We start from the raw sequence: 21,838 nt of genomic DNA, 5'->3' as shown, positions 1-21,838 counted from the left end.
ATCTAAGCTGAGCAAATATTACTGTTGAAGTTACTGTTATTAATTTGGTTATAAGAAATAGTCCTTATTTTCTGGTTTTAAAAATGATTTAAAAGTTAAATTTCCCCTACTGTTTGTGTTAAAACCTCAGAGACTAATTCTCAAAATCTTAAGAAAGATTAATTTGTGGTGCTTTTTAAAAATACTGACTTTTTAGTCTTCATCTACCCCCAACTCCCCAGCCTGGGGAATGGGATCCAGGAATATACATTTTTAAAATGATTTTTTTCCTGAGTTTTCTGAGAAAGACCATTGTAAAAGAAGAAATAGTGTCAAAAGAGTATTGTTCTCTGAATCACAAACTAATCATTAACTACAAATAACCATCATCTGCTTAAAGTTGAAATTAATAAATCTTAGAGCTTAGGTAAAACACTTACCTTGAATCTTAAAAGTGTGCTTTAGAATTATCTCAACTGTCAATCACAATAATTACCAAATCTAGTGTTTTGATTGTTACAACATAAAATTAACATTTTTTAAAAGAAATTCTTTCCTTGAAAAAATAATTCTCTCTCTCTCTTTCTCTCTCCCTCTCTCTCTCTCTATCTATATCTATACCTATGTATATAAATTACCACCCCTTCCTATCCCAGATACATTGTTCCTTCAGCCTCATTCCAGACTGTGACTGAAGCTGGAAGAAATTCACAGTGAGAACCCTATTTTCAGAGCATTAAAAGTGATCTTGTTTCTCCCTCCTCAATCTTTATTCTTCAGCTCCCTGCTGAAGACTGAGATCTTCTAAACTCTAGGTTACTGGCCTGATTAGTAAGAAGAAAACTGGAAAACTAGCAGAAAGAGTTTCTACCAGCAGAATCAAATTAGAATGGCTGTGAGAAAACGTGCTTTGATTCTATAAAATTCTCCTCTGTTCCCAACCAGCAGCATTACTACTCACTGAGTAAAGTTGAGAGCAATCAAGTGTGTTACAAAATCTCACTCAGGTGCCATAGCAAGGCCATTTTCATGCTTAAATCAAAGTTGTTTTCATAATACCTCATCACTGTTTTGTGGAGGGGGGAAGGTGTTAAAAGGCAAATGTAACATTTGACAAAACATTATTAGCATTGTTTGAAGCTTCACTTTGTTGTTGTTGTTGTTGTTGTTGTTGTTGTTTTGAAGCTTTACTTTGTTAGAGGACAATGATGTATGCATACTTTAGTATTTAGCAAGTGGCAAAGAATGCCCTATCAGACTTGTTAATGAAAATAATGTAATGATGAAAATAATGCAAGTGACCAGATACACAGAGAAAGCAAATAAAATTATGCCAACAGAATTCCAAAAAAAGGAAATATCAGAGAGCTTACTCAAGATGTGAACACTCCAGAGCAGTATTTATAACTGAAGTAGAATAATACCATATGACAGTGCCAAGTTAAAAATGAGTTGTTCTTTCTCTATATAATGTGATATGAAGGAGGATTATTATGTTATATGGAATGGAAGAAATTTTTTTCCTTTCAAAGGCTAAAACCCATAAAATTAGTTAACCAAATATTCAGCTGCATGTAAAAAATAATTGTTAAGATTAAGCTTTCAGTTGTTTTCCTTTTTTTCAAAAAGATTTATATTATTTTATTTTAGAAAGAGTGTGAGCAGGGGAGGGGCAAAGGGAAAGAGAGAGAGAGAAGCAGACTCCTCACTGAGTGGGGAGCTCAATGGTGGAACTTGATACCACAACCCTGAGATCATGGCCTGAAAATTAAGAGTTGGCCACTTAACTGACTGAGCCACCCAGGCACCCCTGATTAAGGTTTTTATTTTTATTTATTTTTATTTTTTTAAAGATTTTATTTATTTATTCATGAAAGACACATACAGAGAGAGAGAGAGACAGAGAGAGAGGCAGAGGCACAGGCAGAGGGAGAGGCAGGCTCCATGCAAGGAGCCTGATGTGGGACTCAATCCCGGGTCTCCAGGATCATGCCCTGGGCTGAAGGCGGGGCTAAACCACTTAGCCACCCAGGCTGCCCCATTGATTAAGGTTTTTAAAGAGAAATATTAAAGATCAAACTGTTTATTAAAAAATACAGAACATAAGTGTTTATAAGTGATGTTATAAAGATATACTTAAAAATTTCTCAAGAAGCATATGATGTTAAATAGATTACTTTATTTAATCTGTTTCATGCACAGTTGAAGATAATCAGAGATGACTCACATATTATAGGAAAGGGAATACCTCAGGCCAAGTTGCACAAGAGTAGTTATAGTTATATGTCTGGTGTTTAGACAAGGACAAACATATAGTTACAATATCTACAATGGGAACTACATTGTGACATTACAGGAAATTGTCCACAAGAACACTGTTAAGATATATTCTAAAAATATAGCAAACTGGAAAAACTATGTTTGACCAAATAAAAGTAGCAATGATTTGAGTTATATGAGCCTTTCCATTTCAGGGTTATTCCTATATAGCACAATAATATCATGTGTGTGTGTGTGTGTGTGTGTGTGTGTGTGAAGTATTCCTTTTGTAAAGGAATTTGTAAAATTAGATTACAAATATTAAGGTGTCCATCTATGCACAATTTTCATAATTAAGTCCTAATTGTTAACTACACATGTCATTAGCTGCAACCAACTTTAAAATAGTGATTTTTGTGCTTCTTTTGTTTATTTTCACCAAGTGAATAAGAAAGAGAAAAAAAGGAGGCAATAAAAAGTTGAGAATTAATGGGAAAGCAGGACAGGAAAAATAAAGAAAAAAAAAGATGTCCTACTTCCTTTTACAGTTGGAATGAATAGGGCATAAAACACCATGGCTCCCATTGTAACAATGGAAAACATCAGACAAGTGACAAAAATCATAGCTTAAAAAAATCTATCAGAGAATTTAGCTTCTGGAAATACGGAGTAGCAATGACTGGATTTACCTTTCCATCTGAAGTGACTAAAAAAATTATACAAATTATATGAAATGATGATACTCATGATTAGGGATATCAGTCAGAGGTGGATGGTATCCCAAAGAGACAGAAACAAATGAGGTGAGTCCAATACCTGTGCTAGCTTTCTCTTTTGAGAGTCTCTGGGCTGAGTCCCAGTGACAGTGAAGCCAGGTGGACTCTGTAAAACTCTCTGAGTTAAGGAGGCCGTGTTGAGAATTCACGGACACCAAGGAGGCTAGAGTTTGCCGAGCAGAGTATGGGAGAGGAGAGAACTGCACGGAGAGTAAAGCATAACACTGTGCAGATTCCCCTGTCCTTGAATATTCAGCAAAGTACTGATCAGTGCCTGTATATGAGAAAACCAGCCAGGACTGGGGAAAAGGGCATCAGAGGATTGGAGGGGCCTCAACGCTCAGCATTCACGTAGAGCTGGGAATGGTGACCAGCCAGTTTGGAATCCTTCTAATTCATACAGCATTGAGTAGGTTATCCAGGAAGGTCTTGCCTCAGTAGTGGTGAATAATTATCCCCAGGCTACATGCTTCTCTGCTTCTGCCTACTGGGTGATAAAAGCAAGACCAAATCATGAAGAAAACCTCATCAGGACCCATTGTAAGTTACTCAAACACCGTGTGAAGAGAAAATATTAAAGGGTGCCAGAGAAAAACAACATGTTACCTACAGAGAAATAAAGGTAGGGATGATAGCAGATTCCTTACTGGAAATTATGCCAGCAAGAAGACAATGGAGCAACATTCTAAAGAATGAAGAGGAAAAAAATTGTCAGTTTAGAATATTGCACTCAGATATCTTCCAAAAATGAAAGTAAAATTAAGATTTTTTCAGATGTACAAAAGTTAAAACTATCACTGGCAGACCTTCATTATAAGAAGTGTTAAGGAAAATCAGGCAGAAAGAAATTACATTAAATGGAAGTATGGATTTACTGAAATGAATAAAGAATATCAAAAATGGTAACTTATAGACATTTATCCTAAGCAAGCAATCAGAAATATTCAAATAGATTCACATACAAGGAGCATTACTGTGGCATCATATTTTAAAAATAAAAAAGGGAAAAAAAATAAAATAACCTAAACATCTAATAATAGATTAATCAAATGTATTAGGGAACAGTCATACAAAATGATGTGTGTGGCCATTAAAGACTTTTGGGGAAGTATATTTAATGTTACAGAAAAATGTTCAGATTTATAAATTAAGAAAGTTCATGATGTAATTCTGTAGTACAATTCAAGTCCTCTTAAATCGCAAATGTAAATGTATATATGCTCAGAAAAAAATCTTATTCATGATCTGTTTTACTGCATTTCAGTTATCTCAATCCATTTGTATATAATAAATTGGGCTTTAAATCATTTAAAAATATATATTTATATATATATATATATTTTTTTAAGTTACCAGATAATCAGAGATACTTTCTATGCCCTGGTGCCCATGAAATTACTGAAATTGGCCAATCCACAGGGAGTCCAGGAAATCTAGCTAACCCCATTCTTCTTGTCATATTATCAAGTATCCTTCCCACTGCCGCTCCAGTTTGTACCACTCTGTCCCAGTGTACAACCACCCGTGTGGTCCTGCCTGGTAGCCTTTTTTCATTTCAAAGTATAACAAAACATTCTGCCTTTTATCAGTCCAAGCATCATTATATCGTGTCTCACCCATCAAAAGAAATTTTAAATCTTATAAAACAGAAATATTACAATTGCAGTGAATATAGTTCATGCTTTTCTAGGTCCACATTTTATCTTTGTTCATTATCTTACTACCTAGGACTCTGACTGGTATGGACAGCATCCAGGGAATCTCTTGTTTTCTGGCTTCCAGTTGAATCCAGCCAATGGCACACACTGCAAAAGACTAGATCTGAAGCAATTAAAGTCTGGGTCCTTGAGGTTCTTTCCCTGCAGGGCTCTGCGGGTGGGTAGAGGTCTTCTGCCCAACACTCCTTCTGGGCAGCCGTGTTCATAGTGGTATATTCCTGTTTCTACTCCTTCTCCGTGCATCTTTAAGTCTGTATATAATAACAGCTCTTTGCTATTGCTAACTGTGGGATATGGTATTAACCCCAACTGAACCCTTTAAATCTTCCTCATGTCTTTGTAAAGACTCCACCTTTTAAAATATGTCCATGTACTATGTTTTAATCCACCATACTTTTCCTTCCAAGCATCTGCTGACACAACGATGCAGTAGTTATACAATTTAAAAATGTCTTAAAATAATTGAATATTTTTGTAACACTTGGCAAGTAGAATTCCAAGGATTCTAAATTAAGTTTTATTAAACTGTTTTTTCTCATCATTCTAACATTTCCATTGCTAAGAAGTGATGTTTTTTAAAATGTTAAACTTCTGGAGCACCTGAGTGGCTCAGTCAGTTGAGCATCTGACTCTTGGTTTTGGCTCAGGATACGATCTTGGGGTCATGATCTCAAGGCCATGAAATTAAGGCCTGCATCAGACAAATATTTTTTAAAAATGGGGAATTTATTTTGGAGATATACCTATTAATATTTCATAAAAGGCTGTTAGCATGCCTAACAAGAAGCAAAGGATTAGCACGAAAGGGCTCCACTTAATTTTCTGATGTTAGGTATACAATATTGCATTTTTGTAAGTTTGCTGGAGTTTAGGTGCTTTAAAAATACCTAAAGCTTTCTCTCTAGTAAAATACAGAAACATAATGGCTACCATCCATGGTAGGGGCCAGCTTTAGAATGATGATATTAAATACATTTTCTCCATATTTATCCACCCAACAACAAAATAAGGTATCAGCATCTCTTTTTACAAATGAGATTCATTGAAAACAAATAAATTGTACAAATTTCCAGCGATTAAGTAGTGGAAAAGGATGCAAATCTATTTCAATTTGATTCTAAAGCCTATGCTATGGGTTTCAATTTTAAGAAGAATCTTTTGAATTTCCTTTCTGGATGTGAAATTAACTCCTATTTCAAATATTGAAGTTCTTGGTAGATTTGTATCATTTCTAAGCCCACTCCTTTTTCACTAATTTATTTTTTTATTAAATAGAAAAAGAAGAATAATGTATTTTAGAGAAAAACTAGGAGCAAAACAATGAAATGTCCAAATTTGAACTGATTATTATTATTAAATTGGTTCCTTAAGCCTTATAGCTCAGGCTTCATTCTTTAGATAATTTAATTTGGAATGAAACTACCTATGATAAACAGCTGTTTTAATTTGTGATATTCATTTATTAACTGTTGATATTAGAGGCAGAAAAATTATTTTAAAAAGGATACTTTTAAAACACTAGTCTCAAACTAAATTTGTCAATATGTACAACAGTCAATTTATCAAAATCAGGAAGTGCAAAATTTTTTGCAGTTTTATCTGTTGAGGCAGTTGCTAAAACTCGGAGGGAGTTAAATGTCAGGCAAGAGTCTGTCTTGCTTATGACTACTTAAGGTCCATAAATATTTTAATATTTTTATTTACTTCCATTTCCTTTTGTCCTCTTATAAGGTCATGGATACCTTGCTATCACCTACTATTATGAATGGAAAAGAACCAATGATCAAATTCACAACTACAGTTCTTTCAGACATTAGTTGTTGATTTATTTTGCCCCCAGAGCAAGGTCCCAGCTTAAGCTCCTAACCTTCTGCACCGGTTAGAATTCTCTCAGAAAATGTATTGTTTCTATCCCTCTCTCTCTTTTTTAAAGGTTTTATTTATTTATTCATGAGGGACACAGAGAGGGAGAGAGGCAGAGACATAGGCAGAGGGAGAAGTGGGCCCCCCACAAGGAGCCTGATGGGCAACTGGACCCCGGACCCAGGGATCATGCCCCAAACCCAAGGCAGAGGCTCAACTACTGAGCCACCCAGGTGTCCCTGTTTCCATCTTTCATCAAAGTTTATATTTAACCAATCCTAGCCTGACACATGCTCTTACCTATTTAAGTCTGTCTATGGATTTTTTTCTACTACATCTTCTATTACATTTTAAACAAAAGCCAACAATGCAGCCCATTTCCAACACTTCTAATTAATTAACTTCCAGTTGACATTCTCACTAAGCAGATAAATTCAGTCTCCTGAGTGACCTGAATAAAGCATGTAGTCATGCTAATTCAATAGTCTCCTGGATTAGGCTGTATTTGTCTTCAATAAAATTTGATGTAAGGGCAGTTCATGTCTAGAAGCATTGCTGGAGTCATCATACACATACTGTGTAATAGCTTTTGGATTCAGTAACAAAGTTTAGTATTTTTGCCAGCTTCATTGAAGAGATGGAATAAGTGGCTTGAAAATTGACTGTGAATTTTAATTTCTCGATTTCACCAAGTCCATATTTCCAGTCAAGTTTTTAATAAGCTTAATTTGAAAATCACCAAATCTGATTTCTTTCTTATTCAGGATTATCAATTCTTTCCTCACCAGACAATTGTTTTATTGTCCAGGAATAAAAATTAAGAAAAAAAAATCTCATTGCTGATCATGTGATGTCATAACTGCTGGATTTAGAAGACCACATTTAGAAGAACAATCCAAGATTGATCATTTTATTAAATTAAAGCATAGATTCCATTAGAATTTTCCCGAGATGGTGTTCAGAGGCATAAATATGCCAAGAAAGGACAGAATTCATGAGCATATGCTTTCTACATATTAGGATAAACCTACATACGTAGTCTTTTTATTCATTTAATCATCATCAAGATTCTATTATATGCCTGGCCTTTTTTTCATAAAATATTTATTATATACCCAAATATTTGGGTATGAAGTATAAGTTGTCATTTTTTTTTCTTGCCACGCATTCACTTGTGAATTTTAGGTTCTGAAATATCGGAATGTGAGAAAAATTTAATGGGTAAGGATAATTTCTATCTTACCACGTTGGTAAACTTTCCACCTTTCTAATTACATTGACCTAGAATAATATCTCATTCTCCTTACTCTATTCTTATTTAAAGCAAGAAACAAAGCTAGGGATCTGGGGGGAAGATGCTAAGGTCATATTTTGAAGAAGCTTAAACTGAATATACAGGCCAGGTTAGAGGAATGTTGAACCTCATATGCAAAGTTTCATCCCTTGACTAGGGCTTCTCTTAAAACTAGACTCCAATCTACTGTAAGAGAATCAGTTTGGAAGGGGTCCCTCTGATTTTGAACCTAGTTATGTGTTTTCACATCATGAGATCATCAGGGAATTTTGTATCATCAGGAAGTATTACTCAGTCACATTAAAAATTGTCAAACATGTTTTTGAAATAATTTTGAAAGCTCCTTGTAATATAAACCTAATAGTAGTTCATGTGCTGAAATACTGAGAGAAATGAAGAAACCAAAACTTATTACCTAAGAAAGTTATCTATTAAAGAATAGTTTTACACTAACCCTGTGTGGGCTCCAGTTCCAGAAGAACTCACTATAGAATATGAAAACATTTTTCTTAAACTCCCCGCAGCAGACCATCATGTTCCTTTAAAGTATGCTTGTGAAGACACTGCTTTACATAATATTTTCACAGAATCTTTTTTATTTGCATATAATTTTAGTCCTTTAAATGAAACTGCCAACTCTTTCATTTGAAAATGTACAACTCTGCGGCTCAAGCAAAAAAAGAATCTCAAGTAACCACCCTTCTTGGCTCACCTGATGTAAAGTTATAAGTGGTCAAGATGATGCACTCCTAGCTGCATATTTGCAACTGAACTAAACTGAGTATTAAGTAAATGATGTTAATACTCAGTAAACTGAGTATTAAGTAAATGAGTCACTCCATATTCTGGGGCTGGAAGAGGTGCTTCAGCAGTATTTTGCAACTCAATTTTATTTTTATTGACTATACGTTTATCACAGCTCAGGTGGTATTACCTGTTTGTTTTTCTAATGTTGCCCCCTTTCAACAGGCCCAGTTGCCTTGCCCTCAGCAGCCCAAACCAATGCCTGGTACTGTCCAAAGTCCTGAGTGGCATTCCTGTGCCAGGCCTACCCCTCGCTCTCTGCTTTGTGACTTGTCGCTGCAATCATGGGGGTTGCGGCCACTGTGCAAGGCCCTGGTGGGCCAGTTTGTTCCCCATCTTTATTGAGGTATGATTAACAAATAACACTGTAAGTTTCAGATGTACAGTGTGATGATCTGTTACATGTACCTACTGTACATACATATATGTATATTGCAAAATATACATATTGTGAAATAATCATCGCAATAGGGTTAGTTAACACATCCATCATCTTATATAGTTAGCATTTGGTGTGCGTAGCAGGAGGGGGCTGTCAGGCTTGGGAGGGATGGTGGTCACACACACTGCAGGCGCCAAGAGCAGAGGGCAGGTTTGGGCACTGTGCAAGGGGGAAGGTTGTGTGTAGACGGGGCCCTTCAGCGGCTTTCTGCCAAGTGGGGCAGGAATAATTCCAAAGAGTGGGTGGTAGAGTGGAGAGGAGACGACTGCATAGACTTGAGTTCTGGGCCTGAGTGTGTGGGCTGCAGGAAGACCAGGAATACAGTGGAAGAAAAAAATTATCATAATATAATTTATAACATCTGAGTCAAAAGTTCTTGGATTTGAGGAAGCCTCAGCCTAAGAGAACCAGGAGTGGCAACTGTGACTGGCTGTTACTGAATGCTCGCGCCTCAAATATAACTCATGCAACCTGTTGATAAGGGAAGACTAAATTTATTGCTTGCTGCTAGAAAGAGCACCAGCTCTACCGAGCATCAGAAGTCTCTTGGCATGAAGAACGTGTATTCGTTTGCTCGGGTAATGAAGTACCACGAAGTGGGAGGCTTAAACAACAGAAATGTGGTGTCTCACAGTTCTGGAGTCAGAAATCTGAGATCAAGGTGTCAGCAGGGTTGGTTCCTTCTGAGGGCTACGCAGAAGAATCCCCTCCATTCCTCCCTGCTGGTTTCTGGTGGTTTGCTGGCAATCCTTGGAGTTCCTTGGTGTAGATATACCACCCTGGTCATTGTTTTCATGTCCACATGGCATTCTCCTTGCGTGTGTCTGTTTCTAAATTTCCTCTTTTAATAAGGGCATCCATCATCTTGGAGGGGAGCCTACCCTAATGACTTCACTTTAACTTGACTACCTCGGTGAAGACCCTATCTCCACATACAGTTACATTCCGGGGTGCTAGGTCTTACAACCTCAACATATGAATTTGGGCGCTAGGGGACACACATTCAACCCATAACAAAAAGGAATGTCAAAACTAGTTTAGAGGATCCCTGGGTGGTGCAGCGGTTTGGCGCCTGCCTTTGGCCCAGGGCGCGATCCTGGAGACCCGGGATCGAATCCCACGTCGGGCTCCCGGTGCATGGAGCCTGCTTCTCCCTCTGCCTGTGTCTCTGCCTCTCTCTCTCTCTCTGTGACTATAATAAATAAATAAAATTAAAAAAAAAACTAGTTTAGAATTAGGAGGTTTTACTTAAGTTGAATATTTCAAAGCAGAGGACTAGATTAGAATTGGGTGGGGTCATGATACATCAGTCCAGGACCTTAAGAAAGATCAAAACAAAGGTCTTGGGTTGTGGCTATGATGGTCTCCCTTGAAGAGTTGATGGGTCTTGTAGGAAGTGCGTGTATAAACAGTCGTACCCTTTACTTGTGCAAGAAACTCCAGGAACACTAAAGTGATATTAATGAAGACCGTGAAGTAGCAAAGTCTTGTGATTGTAGGTGCTTGTGGATCCGTCGTTCCAGTCCTCAGGTTCAATACAGGGGTAGATGGTCTCATTTCTTATTCTGAAGACAACTTCCGGGGAAATGACCACCTCCGCACTAAGGGAATTTATTTGTTTGTTTGTTTCACTACTTAGTTTGGGAAAATGCTTGCATAACAGTAGATCTGATTAAAACAATTCGTTTAATTATGGGAAAGGATTATGTCAATTTTACTCCTCAAAGATTAATATGAAATCCATTAGAGAAGGCACAATCCGAAAATTCGAGCAAGGCCTTTTAAAGCTACTTCTACAGATGATTCTTTCTGAATGATTAATAGAGGTTTCCAGCTGTGTTTGTTAATCCTCATTAACCAAAAACCTTGAGTTGCAGCTGTTGCCATATGCTAAACTCTGAAGCAAACTGCTTTATTGCATCACTTCGTGCTTGATCAAATGTGTGCCTTTTTTCTCAGCTCAAATAATTAAATGGAAATGGGAAATCTGAATTTTCAGTGCTGGCCTTAAATCAGCACTTCCCAAAATGTGTTCCACTAGTGTAGTCAGTTTCAGGAGTAAAAAAAAAAAAAAAAAAAAAAAATCCTCAGTGACTTGATTCACAGTCTCGAGCTATGTTTTCAGTGGAACGTTGGCATTAGTGGGGATATTAACAAGTAGTTTATAAAATGTTCTGAGAGGGCAAGTAAATTTAGGGAAAATTAGATAAAAGAAAATGAGACAAATTTCTTGACTGTAAGATATCTCAGACTTTTGAAGACGATAATGGGATGGTGTGAACCTCTAAAACAGAATACAGTATGCAGTCTCTAAAACTTTCCCTCCTCCCTGTTTTTTTAACAGAACATCCTCTGGGCTGGGATTCAAGAGAATCAACATTGGTAAATACTGTCGCTTTTCTATCCTGTTTTGCACTTAAATGTGTAACTCCTCATATTCTTCTCTGCAATACATCCATCGCTGCCATTCAAATCTTTTGTAGAAAAATTAGACTAACTGGCATTCTTCTGAATGGGCTCAAAGCACACCTCTTCAATACCAAGTCCTCAGTGAAGGATGTTCCCTTTCTGTTTCTTTTCACAAATTCTAAGTAGTGGCAGAGGCAGGACTAGACTTTGGATCTTCCCATCACTCTCTTGTTCCTCGGTACCTTTCTCTAAACACTGGTGTTAATCAAGAGAGTTCCAAAATGCAATATATTTGCCTAAACAAAGGCTTTTACTTATTTTCACTTAACTTAATTTTTAGTTTCAAAAATCAGCACACTATTCAATATATATATTTCCTCCCAATTTTAGATTTTTTGTGTTGCTATTTAATGTCTATGTGCTTCAGCTGCTATTTAGCAGTTTAATCCAAGATGCCTTTTACGGTTCAGGTCTGGGAAAGTATAAGCATTAAAAGGATTATCTAAGTAGAGATCCCTTATTTGGGTTCATGTTTTATCACCTAGGTTGCAGGGTAAGGATACTTACTATAGAAAAAGGACTTTACTCTGTATAAAATGAGAGTGAACTTGAGGTCTTGTGCTTTTTCCAGGGGCTGAATGGTAGCTGGATGGTTGAGGCTGTTTTTATTATCCTTTCACTGGTGATTTGGTGCTTTGCTGAACTGATCCAGCCTTGTTTATCCATTTACGCAACCATCAACTGGCACAACTCATTTCCAAGCCTCTCAAACTATAGCACGAAGCCACAAAACTCATTAGGTGAAATATGTGACCTCCATCATCAAATCACAATTGGAAATTGTTTTGTATGTAATCTTTTCCAAGGCTGCACATCCAAAACACATTCAAAATCAAGCAAATAGATGCGACTGTTTCAGTAAAACTGTGACTAGTGATATATCTCTGTAAATGTCAGAAGTTGAATTATGTGAATATATTTTAGTTAGAGAAAAAAATGCATTGGCTTGGCTCCATTTTATGAAAGGTAAACAAAAAAAGTAAACAAAAAGAAATTACTGTTTCTCTCTCTTGAGTTTTTTTTTTTTTTTTTTTTTTTAGTGCTTTGACATCAGGAAATGAGAAGTAAACTGCATTCAAGTGGTGACCATGAAGATGAAAAATTTTCAGAGTGTGATACAAATGTTATTCGACTCATAAGAAAATATGAATAGACTATTCTTTTCTAACAGACAATATTGTCTATTTAATTATATTACATTTAAAAAATCAAGATCATTTTTCTCTAGGCTGTAGAAATATATTTTCTACTGTTTTCAAAATAAATATTGCTGGGACTCTTGTACAGTGATAGCTGGGATTCTAACCTATTTCTACATTATTTAAATATTCTATTTTTTAAAATTATCTTTCTTATGGAACAAGGGTCTCAGCTGGGGCAGTGTCTACCACTGTGAATATAGTCATGACTTCAAATATTTAGAAATTTTTGAAATTTCTATTGAAATCAGTCCTATCAGAATCAAATATATGTACACAGGGGCTGAAGAATTGCCTGGAAAAATAATGTAAATAACATTGTCCTTCCACATTTTAGGCATATTCCATCATGCCTACCAAAATGGTGAAATCGCCCAATGAAACTATTTTTGCAGGACTGAGAAGCATTGCTGGAGCTTAGTCACCAAAGAGGAATGTGAGTTCTGAGTCTGATGGCCAATATTAAACCATTCCTGCCTCCTCTTACGTGTTAGGAGTCCTATGAAGAGAATAGGCTACAATCTACACTAGCAATCTCTGCTTTTACAGTAGTGCAGGGCCATAAAACAAATGAACACTTCAGGCTAAACCCACGCAAAGAATTCTTAAAAATTAACCGTAAAACAACAATTGTTCTGTGATCTTTACAACTTTTTGTTAAAGCATCAACAAGATTGTTTCATCATTTGCTATAAGTGTGTTGGGAGATGAAAAATAGTAAAACTAATATTTACTTACTTATTGATGCTCTGTAATATAAAACATTAGAAACATTGAGAATTAATGTATTTTATTTTTCTGTAGAAAAATTATCATGAGTAGTTTGCTGGAGAGGAGGTGGGCGGGGGGATGAATGGAACAGATAAAGGGGATTAAGAGGTACAAACTTACAAAATCAACTAAATTAGAGATATGAAAAATACAGCATAGGGAGCATAGTCAATGATGTCGTAATAACGTTGTATGATGACAGATGGTGACCACACTTACTGCATTGAGTGCTGAGTAATGCATAAAACTCTCAAGTCAATATGTTGTACACCTAGAACTAACATAACATTGTGTGTTGATTATACTTTAATAAGAAATGTTTTTAAATACATGGGAAAAGTCATAAAAGTCATAAACTAGTAGTTTGGAAAGCGCTTGCTGTCTTGTTGGAAAACTTACTATATAATGATACAAAGGGAACATCTTTTCTACGCCTTTGTAAGTCTTCATACTTCCTTCCAAATTTGGATCAGCTCCCACCATTTTATCCTTAGTGCTTCCAATGTCATAAAATATCTCTGAGAGTTTCTTTAATGTGAAGTTCATTGCTAGTGTCGCTTCCTCTGGGAATATTCCTCACAACCACTTTCCTCATTTAGGTTGATGAGTTCACATTAATAATTCCAGCTGGCTACATAGCTAGAGTCTCTCAAACAGCAGGAGTGTTAACATTCCCATAATTAGCTATTTCTTTTATAAATCCACTTCGGATTGATTTGAACTTCACTTCCAGCTTTATCCTTTTTCATTTCTTTGCTGTACTTGCACTTTTATTGGCCAATTTCCTCTTTCAGTTATACATTTTTTGTCAAATACCGGGTGGGGTTATCACTGGGAGACAGAGAGGCAATGCAGCTGCATGCTCTGATGTCTGGGCCCTAAGTGAAAAACACGTATACAGTGACCAATCACCAACAGACTTTGCACGATGTGATGTGATCACTAACCTGGCACCTCTGCTGTTTACACAGGGAGTTGCAGAGTGGAGAGCTAGCAGTGAAGTCTGGGTTTATACAACAGCTCAAAGCTAATACTCTGTGGTAATGAAAATTTGAACTGTGTTGTTGGGGAACTAGTATTACTTAACTAAACCATGCCAACTGCAGGGGAAGATTATCTGTACTGAAATATTTGCTTAACTTGTATAGTCCTAGGGGGCCCAAGTGCCACCACGTGGGAACACTTGCAGCAAAGAGAAATGCAAAGAATAGAATGGAGAATTGTTCTTTATGTCTAGTTGCTAGGATTTAGCATCTCAAGTGCTCAGGGCAATTTCCAGTAGAGAGAACCACTACGGCCAGCAAAGCAGAGTAGTTTCCTGTCTATAACTCACATTAGGACAAAAAGCTCCAGAGAAGCGGGCATCAGGTCCTGCTGTATCATATACTTTGTATCCCTAATGCCTAGCCCAGTTTTCTATGTAGTAAACATTAAATAAATGTTTGTTGATAGAATGCACGAATAAATTCATTAATAAATATCAATATGGCCAAATCTTTTATAAAAAGCCTGAAGCATCACAAGATTTTGCATTTAATAGAATGATAAATCTATGGATTGTAAAATGATACATCATAGATGGAAAACAACATTTTTAAGAAAGCTTCAAGACAAAGATCCTACAGTTACTGTAAATGGTCAAGTAGCTTCAGAGGGTCCCTCTGATTTAAGAGCAGAAATGATATGCTTCTTTCAAGATGACATATTTAGACTTTATTGCAAGACTTGTTTCTCTTTCCTTCTCACAATAAAGGAAGGAACTCTCAGTTCTAGAAAGCTGATTGCGTGTGCCTAGGCCACGGTAACATCTCTCGGTCTTTAAATTGGGAGTTTCCCAATCCCCCTTCAGAACTGTCCAAAGAGCATACTCAGAAAGTAGGAGGCAGGCAAAATTGAGGATGAAACGTAGAAAATGAAGCTGGGCCGGAATGGAAGCCATGCTATCTAAGAATCTTCACCTTCTCCTCAGTGTGGAGAGCTCTAAACCAGGGTCAACCTCACTGTGTGTTGTTTGATACCCGATTGTGCTTAGTGAGTTATAGTCTACATAGCACAGGATCCTCATTCCACAAGTGCAGAGAAGGGGAGGAGTCCAGACGGCTGCTGTCGTCCATACCGTATTGCCTCAACTGGGCAGAGCAAGCAAACATCACTGTTTGCAGGCTGCTGCATCAATGACATTTATTTCTGCCTGGAAAAATGAAATTCCACCTCAGTAAAGATTGGTAATACTGAGAAAAATATTACATTGGAAATCATTTTTGTTTAGAAACTATCTTAGTATTAATGTATGAAAAACGATATACATGGCTATTTTTAAATGTTCTATGTTTTTGTTTATCAGTCTTGTTGAGTGGAAAGCATGTAAAATTTTTATGGGAAGTGCCATCAGCCTATTACAATGAAGGCACCGCCTGAGTCCTCCTGGCGGCAGCACATCTTCATTACAGGCAAAGCTCTAAGTGCTTGTTTTTTCAAACCCTAATTCATCAAGTGAAAGAAAAATCATGGTCAAATGAGGGTCAAAAACCCCTGTCAAATGAGCATAGTTTCATTTCTTTGTTTTCTTTCTGGAACCACAAGGTAGAAAGAGAGAAAAAAATACTTTCTTTTGAGGACTCAAGCAGTGTATTTATCTTTCAAATTCGCATTCTTCATTTAACATTTAATTACACTTAAATACTATTTCATCACTTTTAAAATTCCTAGCCTTAATGAAGACTTTTGGAAAAAGATTCATGCCAATAGGAGAACAAAAAAACTGAGATGTTCTTTGGTCGTGATAAACACTATACATTTCCGAAAAGCATACTTTTCATATTTAAATTCTGTGAAAGAGTAGTGAAATGCACAGCACTTTTAATTCAAGTGAACTTTCCCTATTTAAAAATAAGTCTGTCTAGTCCTGTAGGCCATTTTTGTAAAATATCATGAGATTCCTTTGTCGAGAAAAAAAAAAAAGATTAACTGTAGTGTGTAAGCATACAATACTAAAATTATGTTAGTTCATATAAAAACAGTGATTAGGGAAAGCAAGTCGAAGAATTGTTATAAATTTATTTTTTTAAAGATTATTTATTTATTTATTTGAGAGACAGACAGAGAAAGCAAGTGGGGAAAGGGGCAGAGGGAAAGGGAGAGCGAATCCTCCAGCAGACTCCCCGCCGAGCGCAGGGCATGACATGGGGCTCCATGTCCAAACCCTGAGATCATGACCCGAGCCACAGCCAAGTGTTGGCCACTTGACCGACTGAGCCATCCATGTGTCCTAATTGTTATAAATTTCAAATATCCTCCAGCAAAACTGAAATCTTGTACTATCCTATGGAATTTGCTCTATTGAACCAAAGGTAGGTAACCAGAGGAAGACATGGGGAGAACAGCTAAGTTTGGCAGGTATGTGGGGCCTTCCGAGAAAGGACAGCGATTATTTATTTAGACTCCCAGTGATTGAAGGGCAATCAGAATAGCTTATGGTTGAAAAAAGCAAAAGACAACTGTCTATCAGAATAAGCAAATATCAGTTTTGTAAATTATTTTATTGTCTCCAAATAGAAAAGCCCAGTTGATTGTGCCTTATTCTTTTTAGTTGTACACTCAGTTATTGCTTTGATCATTGTCGGTAGCGTCATTTTACAATAAAATGGAAATGCTGAAGGTTTGCAAAAATGATTTACGTCGTAGTGATTTCATTAAGCAAAACATGCCACTTGCTAAACAATCGCATTTATGCTCTTTCACACATCACCCACTTATCATTCAGGCAAAATACAGTAAACCGAACAACAGCAGGTCTCTATCCAAATGCCAATTCTATCAAAGCTATTGAGCTATTTTTCATGAACCTTTATATCATTCTTTATTTCCCCACCATTTCAATTTTTTTTTCTAAGGATAAGGTGAATACTAACAGGTAGACATATGAAATTTGCCTCAAAGCTATTATCATTTCTAAGTATAAGGAAGCACTATTATTTGATGATTCCTTATCACTCGGATTGCAAAAGCATGAAAATCTCAGCTGTATTTTTTTCTCTGTGATTCTATATTCTGTAGATTTCTATGCCAAGGTGCAATGCATGACTGCTTACCTTTAAGAGCATCAATACAAGCCAACTGTCCACCTGTTTCTTTCTTGTCCAACCCAGTGGAAGAGACCATCTGACTGACTAATGGTGAGAGAGCTGCCCTTCTGCAGTGACTGGAAATGAATTGGTTCAAATTCATCTATCGTGTGGCATTTTCAAAAAAAATTATAAAAAGTAACATCCTGCAAAAATATTACAAAAAGTAGCACATGCATCTGGCTAATTTCTTTAAAAAAGATTTCAATAGCACAAGAGGATAAAAGATGAAGCAAAATGTTCTGTCCTAGGGTTATTCCAAGTCTTACCAACAGATGGGCAGTCCTTCCAGAAATTATTTCAGGCATAAACAGAATGACCTCTGTATGTGTGATAAGAGATTTCTTCCTGTTGTTTCAAGTCTCGTAAAATCAGTATTGGTTTCCTCTTCTTGTTGCAATGAATTACCAAGGACATAGAGGATTAAAGCCATACAAATTTATTGTCCTATAGATCTTGAGGTCAAAAAATCCAACATGGATTGATAAGGCTGTGTTCCTCCTAAAAGTTTAGAAGAGAAACCATTTCCTTGCCCTTTCCAGCTTCTAGAGGCTGCCCGCATTCCTCGCTCCATGGTCCCAGATCACTCTGATCCCTGCTTCTGTCAGCACATCTCTTTCTCTGTCTCTGACCCCTCTGCCCCTCTCTCATAAGGATCCTATGAATACATTGGGTGCACTTGATTATCCAGGGTAATCTCCTCATCTCAAGATCCTTAACAAAATCATTTCTGCAAAGCCCCTCTTGACATGTAAACTAATTTGTCCACAGGCTTCCAGAATAGGACAGAGACATCTTTGGAGGGCCCGTAATAGTATCTCTCAGTAAAGCTTTCAAGCTGTTTTCATTCAGGTCCTGCACTTTTCTTGTTCTGTTTATTCCTAATTATATTATCTCTTGTTGTTGTTGTTGATCATGATTATCGTTTATAATTGGATTCTCATTTAAGATGGATTTCTTGGTAACTGGAAACACAGGGCTTTCTTCAACAACAGGGCTCTCTAAAGAGCCTCAATTAAATGCAAGAAATGAGTTGTCCCCTCTAGAACTCCTCAAATCCAAATGCATATTTCCTGGAAATGTCTTTTACTACATCTTCATATTGTCTATCAGCATTAATTGATCATTTCCTCCTGCTTGAAATGTTTTTTTTTTCCCCCTTTCCTGCTAAAAACCCTGTTCTCTCTTGGTCTTCCTACTTTGCTAACTGCTTCTTCTCAGTCTCTTATTATTTTATCCCCATCCCTTTTACATGTGTATCTATGGTCTTACGTCACTAATCTTCTCTAGATATATTTATTCTCTCTCTGGATGATCTTTAATAATCTTTGATCTCATGGCTTTGTAGCACCTATGAGCAGAAAAGTATGTATCCAGTTTCAGCCCCTCCCCTTAATTTCAGATTTGAAAATTCAGCTGCTTTTTAAAGATCTTTACATGAATGGCTAATTGGCATTTCAAACCTAAATGTCCAAATCAAAACTTCTGAATTTCTATACAACACTCCTACCAAACAATCTTCCCCTTCCTCAGCCTCTCCCAACTCAATAAATAGCACTGTCTTTCACCCAGCTAATTGTAGACATACACACACACACTGGGGAAATATTTGACTCCTCTGATTAAATCCTCATCCAAGTCAACATCAATGCTGACGGCTCTGCTTTTGAAAAATATTCAGTGTCTCGCCACTTTCATCACCTCTATCATTAACATTCTGGTCTAAGATGCTCTTGTCAATCAATTGGATTATTGCAGTGTATTCTTGTTCCCGTACGACATCCAGCATGTTCTTTCCCAAATGTTTAACAGATCATATCACTTCTCTGTCCAAAATCTCTGGCTTCCAATCTTACTCAGACTAAAAATTCCCCCACTTTTTGGTTTTTGGGGTATATTTGGGCATATTAACTCTAAAAGGATGAACATGCTCTCCCTGACATGGTTACAGAAAAAAAAGATTTTTCTTGGGAAGGGACATTTTCTAGATAGTGAAAGAAGTATTCTGTGTAGAGGTTTAGGATGCAACTGAATAATCTGTCAGGCAGAGTAGAAATGATAGATAGGTCAGGGAAGTTATTGGGAGCTTGCTCTTAGATTGTGATTACAGATGTCAAGAATGTGAAATACGGTGGAAGTAGCTACTAGGAGAGTCCATATTTAACTCAAATGTTAGTTTCGACCAAAGACCCACAGACTTAGATTCAGGCTGGAAGAATCAAGGCAAGGCTGTCTGCATGCCCAAGGAAAACCTCTGGGAACTGGCTTATTCAGGGTAATGGAATCACAAAGAACCCAAGAAAGAAGGCAAAGATCAAGGGGACAGAATTGGTGCTACTTGGTTCAACTACCCTTTTCTCTCTGCTGGTTGTTCAGTCAGAAGTTCTGATTTTCATGCTATTTAAAGGGGTCATTTCACTTCTAGGATCAACTCTTCATTTATTTTCTTGAACTCTTGTCATGTCCATGACCCTTCTAAATTTCTTTCTTCCTATCAATTTTTCATCTTAGTTTTTAAATCTGAGAAGTAATTTTAGAAGTTTAGAAGCTAAAGAACCCTCCAATAAATGGGGAAAACGACAATAGGACTTTCTTCCAGTCTGATGGTTTCTCAAGATAGCTATGGCTTCCGTAGGTTACATACACTGAAATGTTCTTTCCCATGTGCAAGTGTGTATTTTGGTCAATCCGTAAGTTCTTAAGCCATTAGTATATTTGGGCAGTTCAATTTCTTGTAACTCACATTTACAAAAAAGATCAAGGGCAGCCCGGGTTGCCCAGCGGTTCAGTCCTGCCTTCAGCCCAGGGCCTGATCCTGGAGAACTGGGATTGAGTCCCGCGTAGGGCTCCCTGCATCGAGTCTGCTTCTCCCTCTGCCTGTGTCTCTGCCTCTCAATCTGTGTGTGTCTCTCATGAATAAATAAATAAAAATCTTTTTAAAAAGATCAATTCTTGTGAATGTCTTTAACCCTGCCTCCTAGACACGAACTTTTCCAGGGCCAAAGCTTTTTGCTAATGTGTGACTCTGTGGCATCTACATGTTCTGTAATACTATCTTCATGCAGAGATTTCATTTCACTTGTACCCTTTTCTGACCTATCTTACTATAATCTTAAATGTTCTGCAAAGAACCAACCATTAAAACTTTCTGTATAATAATGCCTTAGGTCTATGAAGTGTTTTTCGGATGTACGAACCATTTTTATATACATTCTCTCTTTGCTGTTCAGAAGAGCCTATAGGCCACACTCAGATCATTACTGCCTGTTGACAAAGAAGAAATAAGGATCAACAGTGTTTAGTGGCTTGCTAATAAATATCAGCAATAGAACTGGAGTCTACACATTCTGATTCGTGTTATTCTTTTACTTTCTGCGATACGCTGGCCGTTAAATGGTTAGCCAGAAAAATCCATGAGAAAGTATAATTTAGGGTATAAACTATATCACACCGCAACTACTGCAGCATTCATATTTGTACCCAATAGGGATCCCTTTTCAATTCATACCCAAGCAGAAAATTATTCTTTATGCCAAACTTCGAAGTAACGTTAAGGAGGATAAGGTGACTTCTCATAGCAGAAGCACAGAAAGAGCACAGAACACGGTGGCATCTGACCAAAGAACAGAGAGCACTCAGTAAGTAAGAAAGCCCTGATGTCATAGCAGCGTGCAAGTAGAGAGCTCACGTGCAAAACTGGCCACAGGCATTCTACGGAGCACAGCCAAGAACATGAAAGCCTCGCGGACAGTAGGTCATGACTCTCTACTTTAAATGAACTTGGTGTAGTTGTAGAAGCATAAACCAGCCATTTACCATGGAGAGTGACATCTGATTTCTCCAGTGTTCTTTAGATCAAAGCATCTCCATAGAATAGTTTATATTGGCTGTCTCCAGTTCTCCCCTTTGTCTAGAATTAACTGCCTGGCATAGGGGTTTATTTAGCTATTCTGCTGGTCTCTAAAGTGTTCAAAGGGTCCTATATCAACTCCTACTCCACCCAGGGCTGGTGATAATCTCTTTAATATGCCTGCTGACTCTGCACCTGCTATCCCAAGGCAGTCAGGGGCAGCAAGTAAAAAGAGAGGGCATATCATTACACTATTTCTATAAATACCAACTGTATAGGGTGCACACTGA

This window comes from Canis lupus, chromosome 15 (genome assembly GCF_003254725.2).
Source record: "Canis lupus dingo isolate Sandy chromosome 15, ASM325472v2, whole genome shotgun sequence".
Lineage (NCBI taxonomy): Eukaryota > Metazoa > Chordata > Mammalia > Carnivora > Canidae > Canis > Canis lupus.
The sequence above is the reverse complement of the archived record's forward strand: the minus strand, read 5'-3'. Positions refer to the sequence as shown.